At 38.3% G+C, this 21,813-nt stretch overlaps 1 non-coding gene across 1 annotated transcript; it reads right to left on the bottom strand.

The window, feature by feature from the left end:
• Nucleotides 1-21,504: 21,504 nt before the first annotated feature.
• LOC116157015 (U6 spliceosomal RNA) lies at nucleotides 21,505-21,609 on the bottom strand. The gene has a single exon (XR_004140980.1). It is a non-coding gene; the product is annotated as a U6 spliceosomal RNA (small nuclear RNA).
• Between the last annotated feature and the right edge of the window lie 204 nt (nucleotides 21,610-21,813).

Below are 21,813 nucleotides of genomic sequence, written 5' to 3'. Positions count from 1 at the left end.
TATAAAATTTCCAAAGTTTCACAGATAAAATGCAGAAACCACAGAAACAATGTTTTCTTCTCCTTCCATTTTGACCAAAAAAATCATAATCTTCTGTATAAAGCACAAAATAAAGTATATCAATACTGGAAACTAGTTTGAAACCAGTACCTATAAAATCAATGTGGAAACTGGTCGTAAAAGTTGAAGTTAGTCACTAAAATATTATCTTCTTTGCCTAATACAGGAATGCACGAAAATTTTCTGTAACTAGAAAAATACCTCTATATCCCCCAGTTTGTCAAAGAGAATGATTACTTTCTTCTTCAGGTAAGGAAAAGACTACAAATGGAAAGGAAATAAAATATTCTGAGAATCACAATCACTGTTGAGAAAGGGGTTAATACAAAGAATTAGGCAAGAGGGTGAAAAAATTGCCAAAGTATTTGAACTATGCCACCCCTTTGATATTTTAACTCACAGTGGGTTTTTCCGGATTCTTTGAAGAAACCTAAATAAATCATCCTTGGAGAATTGAAGGAAATATATGCCACCGTGGCAGTGATGAACCTGGGGAGCCAGAGGGAGTGGTGGGATAGTATTTGGTGTGGAGTTTGGAAGTGTGACTTGGACAGACTGACACAGACCCTCAGAAGTGTTGATCTTCCTGGGACACACCCACATACCATGTCTCACTCCTGGTGTTTCACAGTAAGATGAAGGACGTTTTATCAAGAGAAATCTACAAAGTATCTATGCCAAGAGAAAGCTTGAAGCTTTGGGAACCAGGGCTGTATTTTTAACCTAAATTCAAAGTTTGAGTTTGGGAAGAGAAAAATGTATAAGAAATGAATAGTTACGAGATTACAGAAATGATTTGGATTTCTGAGATAGTTTAAGATATCAAAATGATGAAAATGAGTTGGGGAAAAAACACATCTCGTAAAAACTGGATGAATCAATATGTTTGCTCAGGAATTTACAGCTTTGATCAGAAAGGATAGAAATGGGAAGTGAAAGTGATGCAGTAAAAATGCTCAGTGAAAATATAAAAATAGAATGGTTACTTGGGAGGACATGAATGATATTGGAAAAAGATTCGCAGTAGAGGAAATGCTCAATAAGTTACAGAAGAAACCCGTTTGTAAAGGAGAGGCAGAAATAAAAGTTATGATCTGAGATGTCTACACTCCAAAGCATAATGAGTAATAAATTTGAGATACTAACACAAGAAAATAAATACAATTTATTTATTGGATCAGTAGCTATTTATTGAGTGCTGATTACGTACTAAGCCCAGTTATAGAGATGAAGTACAGTGCCTGAAAAGCTCAGTGGCTGAGACCGACAGTCTAGTGGATGACACAGATTAGGAAACTAACAATTATAGCATTTTAAATACCCATATGCATATGGATTTCTATAAAATAAGAGATGAGGGACATCTAACTCAAACCAGAAGGGTAGGGGAAGCTTGCTAGAGTAGGTGGTTCTTGAACAGAATCTGGAAGAGCAGAAAGAACAGGGGTGTTCTAGGCAAAGGAAATGCGGTTGGCCTTTTCTATCCACAGGTTCTGCACGCACAGAGTCAACTAGCCACAGGTCAAAAATATGCCCAAAAAATTCCAGAAAGTTCCAAAAAGCAAAATTTGAACTTGCCACACCCCAGCAACTATTTACATCTCATTTACATTATATTTACAACTATTTACATACAATTTACATTTTATTCAGTATTATAAGTGATCTAGAGATGATTTAAAGTATACACGAGGATGTGCATAGGTTATGTGCAAATACTACATTATTGTATATAAAAGACTTGAGCATCTGTGAATTTTGGTATCTGTGGGGATCCTGGACCCAGTCCCCCAGGGATACCTAGAGATGGCTGTAATGTATTTCCCAAACTTAACAGGATAAATTGGCAACTAGATTTCAGAGATGAAAATGTATACAGTATGCTTTAAACTTGGCCTGTATAGTGATTGTATGCCAGGAAACAATTAGACTCAAATCAGTGATGTTCTTTCTCTTGGTAGTTATGGACACATCAAAGATTAAAACTGTCCTGTGTTTCTTGTTTCAAAGTACACATACGTGTAAGAGAAGTCTCAAATGTTTTATTAGTCTACAGCTAATCAGCTTATTATAATATTGTATGTACAGTAAGATCAATGTCTTGTGTTTTCATCCTTTGTGAATTAAAAACTCTCACTTGTGTTTTGTAACAACAACAACAACAACAACAACAAAACAACCCCAGACTGGAGAAATGGCAAAGTAATTGGTAGAAAACTTGGAAGATGATAAAAGAAGAAAGAGACCCCATACCACTCGGGGCATATACCACAGGCTGCTTGGCCACTTGGAGGATGTAAATGTCACACTCCTGATGCAGCTATTTTAAAGGCAAAAAACCTTAGATTTACTGAACATCTACTATGTAGCTACTAGACATTGTCTAAACACATTCACATATACTGTCTCAAGATATGCAATTATGGGGGACTTCAAATAGCTAGGCAGCTCAAAGAAGTCTGTTTGCTAAAAATCGGCACATCTAATAAATTCTTAATGTGCAGTGATGAGAGTCCCTGCCTAAGAAGTTAGAAGGAAGAATAAAGATACATGCTCTATGGACCCAATCTTGATCCAAAAAGATCAGAAAATTAGTTAATGAAACCAAAGTGGTAGATTCAATGGGGAAAATTCAAAATAGTATCACAGATCTTGTTACAGCCAGGAACAGAAATGCTAAATATACCCAGATTCATATTCTAAATATAGTGGGACTCATTATTGGACAGTACTTTCTAAACTTTTCAAGTATGGTGACTTCTTTTTTTAACATAAAACATGTTTTACAGACATTTACATGGTAGATATATCAGTTAACTAAAAAATACATAAAGCTCGTTGGGGGGCATGATTGCACAAACACTGCTATGATAAAAGCAAATGTGTTTTTAGAACTTGCTTGAACATTTTCCCCCCAAAATGTAATTAGGAATGCAAAATAACATAAATATCAAGTACAGTGGAGTGTTTCTCATTTGTACAAATATTACCAGTAAAATTCATTTTAATCTATTCTCAGTATAATCACACCAACACTATTTTTATAAGGTCAGGTATTAACAGAGTGATGTGACTAATATGCACATTTATGGAACTAAAACCTGCAAAGTGATATACAAGGTTGAATGCCTGCTCTTGCCAGCAAGAAGTGAACAATTTCTCACTTTGGGGAAGGGCATTACATCTTTGAGGCTAACCTGGGGTCATTTAGTAAATTATATTTTCCAAGCACTGAATAGCTACTAGCTTCCAAGAGTTAATGAACCCCTTAAAAAGCAAGTGATTTACTTCTTTCTCACTGGTAGGGTCAAGTCAGTCTCTTCATTAATCCTCTCACCATTCAAGTGCGGCGGGGAAGAGACACAGATTATAATCCCAATTACATGACTGGGACATTAAAGTCCAGAAGTGCTTACTGACTGGCACAAGGCCACAGAGAAATTATGTGCAGAGCTGTGACAGGTACTCATACGCCTCTGGGTCCTGTGCAGTCTTGTTGATGTGCTGTGGCTTGGCCTCCGTGAATCCAAAAATGTTCTCATGTAAGTAAGCAGAGCTCAAGTAGGGAAATAAAAGCCTTAAGATGTGGATTTCTCTCTGAAAATGTAATCTTACCTTAAGGAATTATTTTATAAATGAATAATGAAAAATTGACCCAAAAGTTACTTATAACCAGAAAATTTTCAACCTCTGAGATGACTGACTGCAGTTCAATAAATAGTACTACAACCAGAAGTCCTTTTCATGTAATATTAAAAGAATCGAATTAACTTTGAACCTAGGACCCCAAAGATGGCAATTTGAATCTGGGTTTAGAGCAAACATAATGAATCCACGTTCAAGCAGAATGACTATTCTTTCGTCTCTGCAGATTACCGTGTGGAGTCTTTGAGCAGTCCTAAACCCAACTGTTCAGTTAGTGACTCAAATTGATTTAGATGAGCATGTGAACAGCTGAAACTTTTTACCCAATAATCATTCAGTGGTAAGTTGGTACCGCACTCTGTGTTGGAGTTCAGGGATGTAAGCAAAGCAAACAAGATCCTACCCTTATGAAGTTCAGGACTTAACAGGAGAGACAATCAAACGTGCACACAAGTAACCATAACAAAGGGTGATATGTGCAGCGTAGAATTCTAGTGAGTGTTAGGTTAGAGTGTGTAATGGAGGTCGTACAAAATTAACCATTGTGATGGGGTAGGAGTGGAAGGGAAAGCAGTCAGGTAAGATTCTCCTAAGGAAGACGAGGTAAAGCTACCTAGGCAAAGAGGGGTGAGGAGAGAAATGGACACCTATATGTTCATATTCTGTATTATTTTATACCAGTAACATCACCTCGTGTTGGAAAAATAAAGAAATTTTTCTATTAAAATGCACTTGGCAACATTGCCTACTTTATTCTTAGTATTAACTTACTTGGAGTGATTAAGTACTCAGAGCTCTTTTAGCCGTCTCTTACCTAATTCTATTTGATCCTCACAACAAATATCAATTTGGGTAGGATAATACTGTTAGGCTCATTTCACACGAGAACCTTGAACCTGAGTTTCATCCTGCTCTGTCACAGGGTTAGTAATCAATGAAGCCAGTATTGGAACCTAGATCTTCTGGCTCCAGGTCAGGTGCTATTAGAGAGACTCCGATCTGAACTACACAGGTAACATTAAACAAAAGGAAGAAGTTCCACAGCAACAGTGCAAGTGGCCAACTTTTATAAGTTTGATATAAAACTCATCTTGAATTAGATGAATTGGCATAACACATTTCCCAAACGCACTTGCATTTTAATAGAGGGATTCATTTATCAGAATCCAATCATTCCGCTTCTCAAATTCAGATTATTGTTAGATATTTTACTGATAGAGCTCATAGTCTAAGGATGTTGTAAAGTGCAACGTTTTCTATGAGTTTATTTTTACTAGATAATGGATGATATAAATCTCTCCATAACATAAAAGCTTAAATAAAACATGCTGAGTTTATGGAAGAAACATAACAGAGGGCAACAGTAAATTTAAAGCTTATCTTAAACAGCATATACTAGCAAAAATATGTGAATTTTCTTATATATATCCAAAACAATTATAATTAGATTTAAATTCCCAGTTAAAGACTGCCAACCACTCCCTTAATAATGGATGCTATTCAGCAATACTGATCGGCACATAACTAGAGGTACGGGAGGAGTTCCAATTCAAAAGGGAGCTTTTGAAGGAAAAATTATACTTTTCATATCACCATTCTCTTCATTGCATGATGAGTATATTGAATATACTCTAATTTTTCAGTCAATACTATATGAGGGACCACTACTAGACTATCATTTTCTATTCAAATTACATCGTGTCACTATTAATATTTAAAAAAAACTATTCTGGTTGGCTCCTGTTTACTGTCTCTTTTGCTACATTTACCAGAACCAAATATCACTAGCTAAAACGTAATCACTCTATACTTCTTTGAGTCTAACCTCCAAGCTCTTCAGGGCTGATCCACATTCTTCTACACTTGCCTTTCAGCCAACATTTGTCCGGCACTCCAAGATTCTGAGGGTAACAACAATTGTACAAATGTGTTACACTTCCAGATAAGTCATTATAATCATCATGTGAAATATTCAGATACTCTGTGCTGAAGGAAACGCTGATGTGGTGTCCAAGTGAAAAATGAGACACTAAATGAAGGAGCCTCCTTTCTTTTTAAACTCCTTCCCCTCTAATCTGAGATAATCATTTTAATCTGTCTCCTTTACCAACATAAATTTGATGTGGAACAAAATTATTTTTTGGTACTTAATTAGGTAATTAGTATTTTCAAACATTTACACATCATCGGAAAACATACTGATTGCACCAACTAAGCAGTTTATTTCAGACTATGCAAAGGTAATGACAGACTTCTGATTTAAATACTCAACTATGAATAAAGGTAAGTTATTCTGATATAATTACTCAGGGCCAAAAAACTACACTGATATATAAGGACAAACCCAGACTATGTGTCCAGTACTATTTGGGGATACCTATTATAACTGAAAATAAAATGTGATGTTTGGGTATAGAAACTTTAATTTTATCTTGTCTGAGTTAGGTAAATATCTTCCAGATGTATGACTCTTACAGATGGAGAGCAACTGATAAAATAGACATGAATAAAATCAGAAAACATTTTCTTAAACAATTAAACAGGGCCTTAGAAATAATCCATTCCAACTTTCCACGTATAGTAATCAGGGCCACTTATGAAAAGCTCTTGGTCAGAAATTTTCCATTAATCTGAAATCTGAAATTTATCCATCTGAAATTTTACATACCATAGTATGTAGTGGTTTTATATATATACCATTCTTTCTACATGTAAAATGTGAGTTCCTAAACCCCTTTTCTAAAACATGCGTTCCCATGGACAGTAAGCAACAGTTGGCTGTGAACGACTTGAAATGAAGGTCTAAGAATTTGTTCATTCATGCTGCGTAAATAACTGAAGGAGCTGATGGATGATGCAAGTTCTGCGTTAGACTACGACCAGGGCAGGTACTATGTACACCCACTCACCTAGAAGTTCACAGTAGTACAGTATATGGCACGTAACAGCCCTACAATGAGTTATGTCAAATTGACTCTTTGACACTATCCTCTTGCAAGCTGGGGTAAGAGCTCTTAAACAACTATTTTTGCCATATGGAATATTGAAGCATAATGTGTGTGCGAAGTTTTTAAAACCTATTTCCAAGTGACTCTGAGCAGCTGCCTTCCAGAATATCTCCCTTATTACAAATCTCTAAAATAGTCACTTCTGCTCACAGGAGGAATCAGGTGTGACTCTATAAATAACCATACTTAGAGCACCAGCCTATTTTTAGAGGTCTTCTTTGAAAACAATGATGAATCTCTGGACTTAAGCCAGGGAACTTCTTAATACGGGCCACATGTTAGGGAAATTCCCTTTTTCAGTCAGCCCCTTTTCTAAATGACTCTCCATTTGGAGCTGCTGTTCCATCAGTGACCACCGCAGCTGTCCCTTCCCTTTCCTTCCAAGTTCTCTGCCCTCCGTGGGTTTACACACGATGTGCGAGAAGCTACTGCAGAAATTCAGGAACACAATCGAACAGAGCCAAGGTGAAACACGTATTAATACAGCAAGAGAGAAGCAGCGCAGACACCAGAGCACAGCAGAATGAAAGGGAGCAGCTCTACCCCTCAACGAAAAAGAGACCTTATGACCCCAAAAAAGTTAGAATGGAAGTAGAGCAAACAGCTCAAGAAAACACAAGACGGAAGACAACAGTGGGGAAAAAAATAGTAACACTGAAGGTAGGAGAAAAGCCAGAGACCAGCAGAAAAGGGTTTCTGTTTGGATGACTTTGACCCCAGTGAGAGACAGGTGACCATGTGTCTGACCTGAGCACGAAAGAGATGATCTCAGAGAACCAGAAGGCATGTCTAAACAAGGTGGGAGCACATAGAAACAGACTAAAATGAGGAGAAACAGAAAACTGGGACAGAAAAACAAAAACCAAATAAGCTCATAAGTAAAAAAGAGATTACTTCCTAAACATCAATGATTGTGGAGTCACCATTTCTTTAAAAAGTTGATTTTCAGTAATATTTCCCCTGACCCTAAGTTCCCAACAATCACCCAAGTATCTATGCTAAGTCCAAAAAGAACTCTCAATCTGAGAGTTCTTGAGTCCAGAGGGGCCCGTGAACACTCAGCAGCCATCTTTGCTATCTCTTATATTGGATTTCTCTGAGATTTCCCAAACATCCTAAAGCAGTGAGAGTGGTTTTTATCTCTAGGCGCATAAATCCTAAGTCCTGATTCTAGAAGGATCCTGAAACAAAAGACACAGGGCAGACATATATTAAAAGGAATGAACTGGCAGGTCTTGTTTATAAATTCATACTCTTTCCCACGTAAGCTTTTTGTCACTTCAAACCTCAGATGAATGCCACTGAGTAGTTTACATTCAAGGAAATGTTCAAATTCCCAATAAATTTGATATTATCCATCCAGTAGAAAATTATGAAGTCATTGAAAATAGCATTCTCAAAGAATATAGAGAAATGGGAAAATATTCATTATACAGTTTCAAGAAAAGATACTAAACTTTGTATGTTGTATGATCCCAATTACGTAACATACATATATATAGACATATATTGAAAACTTCTTTAGAACAATTAAATTAGGTCCACACTGTGTAGCACAAGCAGTCTGTACTCCTCTGTAGCACTAACTGCAGTGGTTATTGCTTATTCCATCAACACTCAAGCTGCTCCTCTTGTGTACCTCAGTATGTCTGGTGCCCAGTGCTGTGACTGATCCGTATTACATATTCAACAAATTAATTTGCTAACAAACGAATGAATGAGTAACAAATAAATAGAAAAAGACTGGAAAAAAACAGACAAAATAAGATTTAAAGTTGTGTTCTCAGGAGTGATTTGATAGAAGTGATTTTGATTTTCTTCTTTAAAAAATTCTATGTTAAATAATTCTAAAACAATTATCTTGTACAAACACAGAAAGTTATTAGGAAAAGTCAGTCTCCAAAGAGCACATGTTTTATGATTCCACCTACGTGAGATGTCCAGAATAGGCAAGTCAACAGGAAAGACAGATTAGTGGTTGTGTAGGACTGGGGGATGGGGAGTGAATGCTAAAGAGATACCTTGTTAGCATGGTTAAAAAAAATGTTCTAAAATTAAGATTATAGTGATGGTCTCACAACCCTGTACATATGCTAAAAACCACTGAATTATATGCTTTAAAGAGAATTAAATTAAATGTAAAGTGTACCTCAATAAAGCTGTTTAAGGTATTTTAAAGATTTGTAAAAATTATTTCATTACAAGCATTTTCTTAAAAATTTGAACCCACAAACAGGTCTTTGGGGTTGTAGCTCTGGATATACATATCTGTAATTTTTTTTCTTTTCTCATAACATTTCAACAAAGACAATAAAGATAAATTTAGCACTAAGTGTGAGACCACCCACATAACATACATTCCTTGGCTCAAAGTAAGAAATTCTGGATTCACTACATTATTATTTGTACCCTTCCCCCAACACACACGCAAAAGTCTAAATAGTAAAACATAGAAAAACCTATGATATATTGAAAAACATGCAGTATTCCACACAGAGAGACTGAGAGATGCTTTCTTCCTTTCATTTACATGTCTCTGACCATCATCTCCTAAATAGTGTATCCTTATCATGTAATAACTCTCCAGCCACTCAGCTCTGAGTTACCTAAATTCCTTGTGATGCCTTTTGTAAGATGAAAATGCGGAGGTTAAGAGTTTTCTCGTAGGAAGTCAAGTTGAATTGCTAAAAGAAAATTTCCTAGCCACCTGTCATTCTCCTTCAGGGACTAGACTGTGAGATCATCTTGGGGCAGTCGACGAGAGTGTCAAAACTGAGGGTCATGATGCCAGCAGGGCTGGCTCCATCCTGAGACTGGATGGATACTGAAATGGCACAGTCACTGAAATCGTAAAGGTCTGTTACTGAAACATACCTGGATAGACACAGAAAGCCAATCTTATCTATACCACGAACTGACTTTAATTTTCAATCTAAGTAAAGACTTCTTACTTTCTGATACCACATAAAGTCCCATAAATTGTGAGTGCTTGGTTATATAATTATACTCAAAAGATAATAATATTATGATAAAACACTGTCAAAACTGAAGTGAGCAGATCAACTCCAAATTCACTTAACTGTGCTCAATTTAAGAATACTTTCAAACTTCAAATTCTGAAATTGTGACTGCTTTGGCTACCATGCATGCTAAACATGGGCTTCCTATTAGTAAGAGAGAGATGGATGGATGAATGCGTGAACTGATCAATGGGCAGATGAATGGATAAAAAATAGTATAAACGGAGAGTGAGAAAAGGAAGGAAGGAGGCAGGGTGGACAGAAGGAGAAAGAAAATACTGAGAATTTCAAATGGCAATGTTAAGCTACAAGAAGGCTGCTTAGGACAAAATAATTTGGGTCAAAAAGACTCATAAAATGAAGTAGCTGAGAGGTATAAGTTAAAATAGCACCACGGAAACGTGGGGGAAGATCTTTTTTCCACTTTACATCATGCTTTAACATATTGTGAGCAATCTCAAGACAGCAGAGAAGAGACAGAGTGGGGGAGAGCTATTTTAAGCATACTCTGTTTTTCAAATATCCATCGTTCACTGAAAAAGAAATCCCACCTCCGTCCTATTTAAGACAATACTGTGATAGGTTCAAGTTTGCTTGTCAGGGAGAAGGGCCAACGGATTTTAAATTACAACTCAGCAATATATCCCAGAGCCAAGTTGTCCTGACACGGGGTCACAAGGGTTGAAACACAATAATAGCCAACCCATTAACAGAAAAGCCATCATAAACTCAAAATGTGATATACGTACAGCAATAAACTGCTCAGCCTTACACAGGGACATAAAAGAGGAAAAGATTTAAAAAAAAAAAAAAGAGCAGAGGTAGCACCCAAATTTCAGAGAAGATGGTGGGCACACTCTGAAATCTTGTATCGAATTTGGGGGAAGGTGACCACATAGTCATTCTTTTGAATACCATTCACGGATGGGCTACTTTAAAATTCCCCCCAAACAATGAAAAGTCTAAGAACAGAGAAATTGTGTGATCTCTGGAACTACATAAGCACTGGAGTGCAGACAACACTGATGTATCAGCATCAAGGATCCTCTGTCACTCCTAACTCTATAAAGCTGGAAAAAAAATACAACTTCCCCATGTTTCATTTCTTCTCCTGAAACATGGATGTCTGCCTGACTTGCCTCTTAAGGTGGTCAAAGAGCTAACATTTGCGAAAACACTTTAAAAAACCATAGAGGACTACAAAACATAACGTAGTATACTTTAAAGTTAAGAATAGGTTCAGAATAGATGATAACTCGCTGTATTTCAGATCCAGCTCTCTTTTTTCTCTCCTGGCCTCGTATCTTCTGGAGGAAAAGTGCCTCTCTGCTTTTCCTTTCAATAGCCTCCACAACCAGCAATGTCCACTATGTAGAACGAGAAAAACCCAAATAAAAATAGTCCAGTCATGTTTCCTGAGATTCCTGTATTGAGCTTAACTGCTCACCTTGACCCAAACGTCCTTCCCCAGTGTTAGGATACCCGCCAGATTCCTCCCACCACCTCATCATCACACAGGCATTCACTGGCAGCACTGGAGGACCGACTGTAGCACAAGAATGTACGAAAGACACTCTCTCCAGTCTGGTCCTCTCTCCACTCTCTAGTCCGATGTTTATGTCTTAGAACGTGCCCCCCAACAACCTGGAATTAAACTACATATGCAGTGTTCCACTTTCAGAAATTGAAGATGGCTTTCTTATTCTGAGCAGCCTTCAAGACAGAAGATAAAAACAAGGATTAACATTTCTTTCAGTGACTTAAAATGTACTTCTTTCATTTGTCGATGACCTGAAGTCTGTCTCCTGTTCCCTTCTTCAAAGTACGAGTCATCAACGTTGGAGGAAAGCAGAGAGAGCAGCTTTTGAAAGTAGAAAGATGAAAAGGCAATCATTCCCCTTTCATTTGGCTCCCCTCTAACCCCTGCAGATTCGTTAGCAGATGATTATGAGAACCGTTTTCTAAGTGGAAGCCAGTATATTTGAGCACCTTCTGTCTGAGAGGGTAATAGGAAATCCCTCTATTTTTACATCAGGCATACCCATTCTTCTGATCCTGCCTTTATCATGCAATTAAGAAAAAACAACTCCTGTCTTTTTGGAAAATTTGTATCTCCTAAGACGCTATGGACTGTATGTTTGCATCCTTCAAAATTCATGTGAAAAGTCTAATCCCCAATGTGATGATATTTGGAGATGGAGACTTTGACAGGTAATTATGTTAAGAGTGGAGCCCACATGTTGGGTGTGTGTGTGTTTCTCTCTCTCTCTCTCTCTCTCTCTCTCTCTCACACACACACACACACACACACATACACACAGTTAGAAGGCAGCTATCTACAAGTCAGGAAACAGTCTGCTGGCAAATCACGAACTTCCCAGCCTCCAGAATTGTGAGAAATAGTTTGTTCTTCAAGGAGGCTTTTTTTGTTCTTGTTTTTGTTTTGTTTTGTTATAAGAGCCCAAGCCAATTAAGGCAAAGGATTTCCAGAGTGAGCAGTACCCCTTCCTCCAAATCTCTACACAGCAATAAGCATATTTCCTTCAAAAAACAAAAAACTGACTAGGTTGGGAAGCCCTTCTTGCTGGGACTTCTGCGTGTCCTCTGATGTTCTCCCTGGCTTTCCCTGAGAAGGGAAGACGTCTGTCATACCCTGACACACAGACAGAAAGCCAAGAAAGCATTAAAAATGGCCTGCATTGGGTGACTTGGGAACAAAACACACAGAAGTAACATAATACTTTTTCAAAAGGGTTTCTAAACCTAAGAATGAATTACTGGCCTTGGATACCACTAATCCTGGAAAAAAGCATACCTAGATTTACAGGAGAATTCAAATTTCTTTACCACCCATTGATTGGTAACATTTCCAAGGGACAATTTTACTTCCTTCATTTTAAATCAATTTCTCTTTTTAGCAACACCGTGCTTTTTGAGAGCACTGGGGCACAGAATTCATTTAATTTTACTTTTTCAATCAATGTCTGCGAGGCCCCCTCAATCAATGGACCACTCTGGCTCTCCATTAGACACCTCTCTGGGCTGCTCACTGGCCTTTTGTGTCCCGCGTACGATCGCTGTATTCTTGCAGCCCTTTTAGTCAATCTTACAGGAAACGTTTTTGTCATTTTCCACCTTTGCTCTTTCTGTCATTTTTAAACTCTGAACTTCACTGTGTAATTTTGCAGCTTCTCTTTTGAACTTGACATGTATTATGTGCCTTTCGTGCCCTTAATCACTTTTTGCACTTTGGGGTTGATGCTTGTTGGTCTTTTCTAATCCTACTGTATTGATTGCTGTACAGCAAGCATTCTCTCCTCTCCTCTAGGAACACTGTTTGTCCTTAAACTACTTTCTTTCCTTCCAATGGCAAGAACCACCGAATTTTCTTCTACTAGTCCTTTCCAGGAACCCTCAGGTTCTCCATAGTTGTAACAACCAAGATCTATTCACTAGAATCATAGCTACCTCTCTCTCAACATTAATTCTGCATACTCAAATTTGAAAAAGGAACCACAATGGCAAAAGGTGGAAAGGACTTACATGTCAACAGCAGGAAAGACAATGGCAAGAGAATATTCAGGAACAAGAACATGGTAACTTACAAATGATACCAGAGAGACAGTAAGAACAGTTTCTTAAAGAATTATAAAATGGGACATTGAGTTAAAGAATGATGCAAACACCTTAATCTTGTAGAAGTAAGAGTAACTAATTTTAAGGCTAGTGTGCCAGATACAAAAATATCAGCCATTAAGAATGCCAATACAGGCTACCATCTTCCCTTACGTAAAATTCTGCAACAGTGTCCCCAGTGGTCTTGTTGTCTCCGTTATTATCTCCCTCCAACTCGTTCTCCAGAATGCTGCCAAAATTATCTTAAAATGCATACCTAATCAGTTTTCTGCTGGAAAACTTTTCAGCAGTTCTCCCTTCCATCTAAAGCCAAATGTTTAGAAAAATCCCACATGTCTAGGCTCTGTTTACACGTCTAGCCTCATTTCTAACCACTTCTTCCCAAGATCTGTGTGCTCCAAACAGAACACTCTTTATGATCTTTCTCCAGACTTCTGTATGTGCCTTGTCCCCTTAGCCAGAATGCTCCTTCTGGCCCCAGCTCCTCGATCTGTCCAGTGCCTGTTCACTCTTCACGTAGACGCCTCTTCTTATCTGAATCCTTCAGTAAAAGTCAAGTACCCCGCTTCTGTACGTTACCATGGTTCACTGTATTTCTTCTCTCATAGCACATAATATACTACGTTATATTATCTTGTTTACTTATATGCACCCACAGAGGTCAGCAAGCAGTACGATGGCAGTGACAACGTTTAGCTTTTTTCACCTTGGTATTCCAGCACCCAGCCCAGAAGCTGGTATTTGACAAATACATTATTGGATGGGTGTTGCACATATATTTAGGTGATGTTATTGTCTAGTAACCCAAGGCTTAATTTGAATTGCCAATTCTAATCCTTGTTGAAAATCTTTCTAGAATAAATGCTGGCAGCCTTTAGCATGTATGTTAAGTAGGGTTCATTAGTAAGGTACCTTGGGCATGTGGGACAATTGCTGCCTCTGTTATCTCTTGCCTGTGACCGTAAGGGTGTGTGGTTGGCACAAGTTACCCATGCTGTCCAAAATCCAGCAACTGGTGCTCTCAGGGCACCCACCCAGTCCTCTGTGCCTGTTCAGAGGTAGTCACTCAGCTACCACAATCTCCCTCATCTCACTCCGCTGAAGAGTCGGGGGGTTTCTAGTAAACTGCATCTCCCACCATTGTTAGCCTGACAACAGGCACATCAAGGGCCTTAGCCCTCCTTCTAGGGACTGCCAACCCCTGTATATTCTGTAATGAATCAGTCTACTTTTCTGCCTTAGTAAATCTAGTAAAATAAGAAAAACTGAATTTCTCTGGGATGGCTTAGTAGCTTTTAAGATCTCTGGGCCATTATTAGAGTGTTAGTGTTCTGAGAACTACAGATTTTAGAGACCCAGAAAAGGGGATTGGAACAATACTAAGCTCCTCTAGAAGTTTATGAGATCAAAGACTACTTAATTCAATATATGCTGCTTGATTTGTAAAATTTTTTTCCCTTCTCTTCAAAATTTCTCCTGGAAGTGCAAGAAATTCTGTCAACTAAGGGTTCAACAAAGAGAAATGGAATTGAATCAGATTTGAAACATTTACATATCCATGTTTACCCATTAAAGCAACATCAAATTTTTCAAGAGAAAAATTCCTAAGTTATACTGCTGTCATAAATAGAAATAACAGTACTTCCCTGATTTTTCAAGAAACGACATTTTTAAAATGTCAGGGAAAGTGAGTAAAAAATAAAGCCTTTGAGCATTTGAATGGATGGGTCCAAATCAAAAATACTTTCCACTGGTTTATTAACAGAAAAGAAAAAAATTAAAAATGATGTGACTTACTGCCCAAAGTAAGGATATCATTGAGAAAGTATCTTCCTTCCCCTTAGGGCTAAGAGTAGAAAGTATTCTGCTATTGAAAAAATAAAAAGTGAAATTTCAGGTCAAGGATACATGAAGGTAAAACAGAGTGCTGTCCAAAATATTGGTATTTTATTGGAGAGTATAAAATCAAATGTGTTCTTAGTTATAGAATGTGGGATAACCAACCTGTCAGAGTTAAAATGGGCCATGAATTTTCAAAAAGGGCATCAGAAGAAATCATCTACAGAAAAGCCATTTGGTACTGCCTTTAAACAACCCTAGTTCCCAAATCTATCTGTTCATTTGCTTCCTTTTCTTTCTGAATATAAATTTTCTGGCAGACATTGTGCCCCATAATTGTCAAGCTTCCATGTTTCTTCTTTGTTGACCCAGTAATCGCTCTCAGCCATATCTCCTGATTTTACTCATACCACAAATTAAACTTTGGGAAATTACCAGTGACCCTAACATTTTCAAGTATCTCCTCCCCATTTCCATCAGACAACATAACCAGCAACTAGCTCTTAAATGTTTTTCCCAGACCACCACTGACAAAACCCACAGACCTATCCTGACTCTGTCCAAATAGGGTTCAGCCAATGAAAGTGAGTCACAAGTCAAGTCACATACCTGGACCAGTGATAGAAAGGTTGGGCACTTGGACAGATAAGTAACAGACATTAAATTTAGAAAGTGTGAGATGACCAGGGCCTAGAATGTCTTCTAAGTCTGGAACATTTACCAAGATGTGCTCCACAAAATAGTAACATGTGAAGATGCCCCCCAGACTCACTGCCAGGATCAATAAATATAGAAGCAGCTACACAATACAGTTTTTGTCTTGGAGATTCAGAAAGTGCATGAGCATATTAAAAGATTAAAGAAGCCTAGCCATGAAGAAACCTGTTTAGTTTTGTTTAACCTCGTATTTGCCAAACCTTTTTGACCATCGAATACTATTAAGATCCCAGAGTAGGGGAGAAAAAAGATCCCAGAGAACTGGTGTCCCCAGGAACAGGCTTCAGGAAAGGCTGACCTGCTCAGCCACGTACATTTGCTGCTGCTCCTCGACCCCCGCTAGGGCTACCCTACATGCCCAGGTGGTGGTCACATGTTTTAAGCAGTGTTCTTAAACTTCCATGCACATACAAATCACTGGGGATCCTGTAAAATGTAGATTCTAACTCAGTGGGTCACTCAGGGGCCTGAGAGTTGCATTTCTAACAAGGCTCCGGGTGATGCTGCTGCCGCTGGCCTGTATCATATTTTCAGTAGCAAGGTTCTAAGGGAACATTGCAACAGAAAGATCTTCACATTTCTAATCTCTTTATCCTACCCCTAATAGTGAGTCCTCTTAAAATACTACTTTCACTGTGTCTCTTTGCTGGTCAAAACCTTTCAGTGGTTCCCTACTCCCTGCTACATGAGTCACTCAACAGTAGAGATTTACTAAACTTTCACTGTGTGTCAATAGATTAACACATCCCCTGACCTTTTACAATCAGGAGCCAAGTGGGAGAGTAAGAAACAATGGACAGAACGCCAGGAGCCAGAACAAGAAGGGAAGTTATTTCTTCAGACGTCAGTTTCTTCATCCATAAAATGAAGGATAACCTAGGCTGGGGTATTTAATCCTCCGTGCGCACTGTAGTCCTTAATACAATCAGAGTCTCAGCCCAGACCAGTTAAATGCAGGCTCTCAGTATCTCCTGCATGAAGGCACAGGTAGGTTGTAAAAGCTCCCCACACGAAGCTAACGCACAGCCAAGTTTGAGAACCACCGGACTAACCGATGATTCCCAAACCATCAGCATCGGCACCAGCTGCGCACTTGTTAGAATGCAAGTGCCCAGGCCTCACCCCAGACTTACTGGATCAAAAATGCGGGGCAGGGTCCAAAAATCTAGGTTCTAGCCAGCTCTCCAGGTGACTCTGACCCCCTTTGAAAACCACTGTATTAGACAGTAAGTCACTTCCCTCCAGCTCCAAAATGCTATCAGTTCTTTGCCCTCTGACAGCCTTGGCAAGGACTTTTGCCTTCCAGACTCGTAGGTGCAAAGGATCAGCTCTGGAATTAGACTTCCTGGATTGAAGTCCCAGCTCTTACAGTTGACTGCTGTGCACTCTAGATGACTTCAGTTGTCGGTTTCAGGTCCTCATCTGTAAAATGAGGATGCTAATAGTACCTGCTTTCATAAAGTTGCTATGAAATTTAAATGATTTCATATCTGTAAGTCACTTTGCAGAGCAGTACTCAGGTCATAACTCAGTCATCACCCTCCTGTTGAGCACTTCCTTGGCCGCTATCCAAAACTGCAGCCCACCCCTACCATTCATTCCATTGTCCCCTCCTCAGGTTTATTTTTCTCCTTTGTACTTACTACTCTCTAAATTACTATGTGTTTCACTTATTGCTTTATTATCTGTTTTCTCCCACTAGGATGTAAACTCTTGAAGATCAATTATTTGTCCATTTTGCTAAAAGCTGTATCCCCTATCTAGAACAGGGTCCGACACATTGGAAACACTCAAAAAATACTGGTGGAAAAATAAATAAATGTTAACTATTATCAATGTTAATATTATTAGCAACCCAGGTTTTTCTTTATTGGAACCTAACAGTTTATACTTCCTATTTATGGTCCCAAATTGTGCTGATGTTTTATTCCATGCTTTATCTAAATTCTGCCCCATACCTAAAAATGCCCTTTTATCTAACTTCAGCCCACTTTAGGTCTTGAGCAAGTTCTACCTCTTCTTTTAATATTCCCTGATGACTCTAGCCCTCTAGTTCTCAGAATAGCTACAGTGTTTACTGCCTACACTACACAACTTAACACTTAATTTTCTTAATTTAATGTCAGTAGAATGACTTCTAAGAAATTAACTTTTAAAAAGCTGCATCATTTCTGCAACAAGAATTTCATGAAAACTGGGGAGGAAGGGCCCCCCCAAAAAAACGATGGGAAAGGTTATCATTAATTAGCCATGTTGTTCTCAAATAACTAAAATAGTGCTCTACATTTTACAAGGCACTTTTATACACACCAGCCTAGTTTTCACCAGATGATCTCAAAGACTATGGTCTCCCTGCTCTTAAATTTTCAAAATATCTTCAAGTATATAGAGAGAACATTTCTTGAGGTTGAAAATTAAAAATAAATCATGAAAGTCATACTAAAAGCGGAAAATGACCTAAGAAGTTGTTGCGTTCAGGTATGGCGACTAAGTAGCTCTCTTGCTCCCAGGCTGCCTGGCAGCTGGAAGAGACCCACCCTCATCCCCAGTACAGCCCTCGAGGCAGGCAGTACAGTCGATCAGAGCTGGCACACAAGGGGGCACCTATTTGCCCTACCAACTTAGTCTAACCATCTTGGTTCTAAAAGGAAAGGAAACATGCTAAGAAATTGAAAGTGATTTGTCCAGGCACATACATGGTAGCAGACCAAGACCAGAACCAGCACCCAACTCCTCAACCAGGGCTCTCTCCACTCCCCTCCCAAGTCATTTCTGAAATTCAGTATTTCAATTTCCATTCTAAAGCAATCAAAACACAAGACCCAAAGCTTTGACAGAGACTTTTCATATTAATGCTCATGAATATAATGTTGAAACAAAAAATGACAGCTTCAAGCCAAGTGATAGACAGGGCTGGTTAGTCTGTTATTTTTCAGTTGGGTTTATTTACCGAAGCCTAGAATGTGCCATGACTAGAAACAGACAAAACTGATTATTTTAATTCCACTGTCCTAGGAAAAAAGGGAAATAGTCTTCATTAATAGGAACTGGGCTCGACTCCAGTCCTGAAATAACATACTACTGAATCAACTTTTTAAAGGTGACCTTTCTCTCATTAATGGCAAAGTATTATTTAAATATACTTTAATCACTAAATTTAAATTATAGGAAAACACACATATTTAAAGGAATATGAAAAAGAGATGAGAGAGAAATAAACATCTATTTTAACATAATGACCACTTCCTCACCATGGAAATGATGCCTACATTATAGAATTATCATTTTTCCAAAGCCTCTCTCTAAAAGACAGTTTCCAAATGCTACAACCACCTTTGTAACTCATTTGGAATGAAAGTCACTTGCCAAATTTTACCTAGCCAATTGATAGCTCTATCTTGATTAAATCTCATTTTTAGGCATACTTTAATTGAAAGCTGCTTTTGGGGGGAGGGGGGGAACTATCTAACAGTTAGAAATTGCCTCTGGCACTGTCTGCATTACCCAAGGAAACCAGGATGACAACTGGCAGTTCTGTTACTGCATAGAGTTAAGCCCATTTAGCAACTATGTTCCTTAGTTACAAGGTACCAGCAGTTGGTCCTGTAACCTGTCCTTTCACCCTGATAAGGTGAGCCTAGCTCACAGTGGAGGGTAGGATGAGGGAAGAAGCAAACACATAGGATGTCTTCAGTGTGTACTCTGCTACCATGTCAAAGTAGGGGAGGGAGTGGCGGTGGTGCTCAGACAGCCAGAGGAGTTGAGGATCTGCACTGCCCCTGCTCCACAGAAAAGTGCAGTCGGTTCAAGGGTGCTCCGAGGGTCTGGATAGACACAAGAACATTCTCCGCGGGCCTCAGAAAAAACCTAGCCACAGACTGATGCTTGCTACGAGACCCCCAGAAGGCTGAACTGATTCTCCCCTCCACCCCCTTTATCAGTCAAGATCACTGGTGCTCCATGAATAAGCAAGAATAAAACCGAGAGCTGTGGTCAGACCCCATCATGCTAGCCTAGGCATGGGTCCTTTAAGCGAATAGATCAGCCAAGGCAAATCTTGACATCTAAAGTGGACCAGTCATCCCTGAACAATGTTTGTGAAACACTGAACCCTCTGCTTCCAGCCTGGTCATTCTAAAAATTCAGAGGTCGCACTCCCTGCACCATGTTATGTATCATTTTCAACCTACTTACTCATCTGGAAAAGCGGGCAACTACCCCAACTCACGTAGCAGAAATATTCTTGGTTGGCATCCAAGACACCATTAACAATTATGGAAAATACTTAAAAACACGACTATTTATAATAAAACTCCAAATTCCTTAAAACTGACTATATGCTGGCTAATCCAATAGAGTCAGTAGAGAATAAATTTGGGAGTTGGGAAGACTTGGTTTGGAATCAGTTTTGTCACCTCCTAGTTCTGTGACCATGAGCAAATTACTTATTACCTTTCAGCCCAAGTTTTCTCTTTTATAAAATAATCACAATGAAATTTATTTCACACTGTAGTTCTGAGGATTATTTGAAAAATATAGAAAAAGGCATAAAAATGCCTGACTCACGATAGAAACTAAATAAATATCTATTTCTTTCCCTCATTTTCATTTTTCTAGTAAAGAAAATACCTATGTTAAAATGTTTTTAAATGTTGTATGTGGTTTAGAAAATTAAGCAACATGCCAACGTCTTAGCCATGAAACTCTAGTCTATATGGCTAATTTGAAGCAACTACTATTTATGTATGTGATTATACATAAAATCTGAATGAATTATAACTCTGTGCATTCATCTAGTTGAACAATTTATCTGGATCTTTTTCCAGAAACATATCACAGCTTTATTTCAATCCCACTATGGTAGAAGAGAAAGAGAACACAGACACCTCTTCAGCTGAATAATAGCAATATTTTACAGCCTTTTTTCCATCAAGTGCTTTTCTTTTGTGTTCAATACCATGCATGTCTCAAAATAATTGTGCTTATCTGTCTTCCAAAGCCTGCTTACAGCCTTTAATATTGCAAATACACCCCGACTGCATTAGGAGCAAATATGTACAGTCCTGGGAGAAAAAAAAAAGAGGCAAAGAAAGGCATGTTTGATGCACATGAGAGAATAGGCAGGAACAGTCTTATGGCCAAGAACAACAGCAGGCTTGTCCATCTGTCCATCATGGAACTGAGGGAACTGAGTTGTGCACACTAGTTATCAACAGGAGGTGGCCATGTGGGCATCACACTAAAATAGAAATTCTGTCATCAGGAAGACAAGGTGAGAAAGGAAGAAAGGATTAACCGTTTCAGAATCAATTTCTGGGTTAGCAGGGTAAACACAAAGACTTGCTGCATGTTTCTTACTCATAGATTATAAAGCTTTTATTCATTCATTAAACATTTTCTGGGTGCTTTTCAGAAGCCAGACAATGTGCTATCCATTATGGATACAAAGAATAATTTCTTTTTTTAGCAATTCATTTGAAGGACAGAGAAGTAAACAAATAACTATAATACAGCAAGATGACAGCTAATGTGTATATACTGTGCCATCAGAACCCAAAGGAAGAAGTAATTAACTATGCAAAAATATGGCAACTTTACAAATTTGTGAGTCATCTTTGCACAGGGGCTATGCCAGTCTTCTTTGTAATATTCCAGTGTTGTTTTATGTGCTCCAGGAGTGAGGCTGACCACAGAAGTAGACTAGAAAATCCAAGAATGAACAGATGGGTCTTGATCAAGATAATCTTTATCTTACAGTGTAAGAAAAGTATTATTGCTTTTACCATCATTTATTGCAGTCTTTTTTTTTAAAGAATGGGAGCATGTTTAATTTTTGTATGACTTTTAATCTTATTAACTCCATCTAAACATGTCAATTTCTATTTTTA

The sequence above is a fragment of the Camelus dromedarius genome, chromosome 14 (genome assembly GCF_036321535.1).
Source record: "Camelus dromedarius isolate mCamDro1 chromosome 14, mCamDro1.pat, whole genome shotgun sequence".
NCBI classification, from domain to species: domain Eukaryota; kingdom Metazoa; phylum Chordata; class Mammalia; order Artiodactyla; family Camelidae; genus Camelus; species Camelus dromedarius.
Note: the sequence above shows the minus strand (reverse complement) of the source record. Positions and strands in the feature narration are given on the sequence as shown.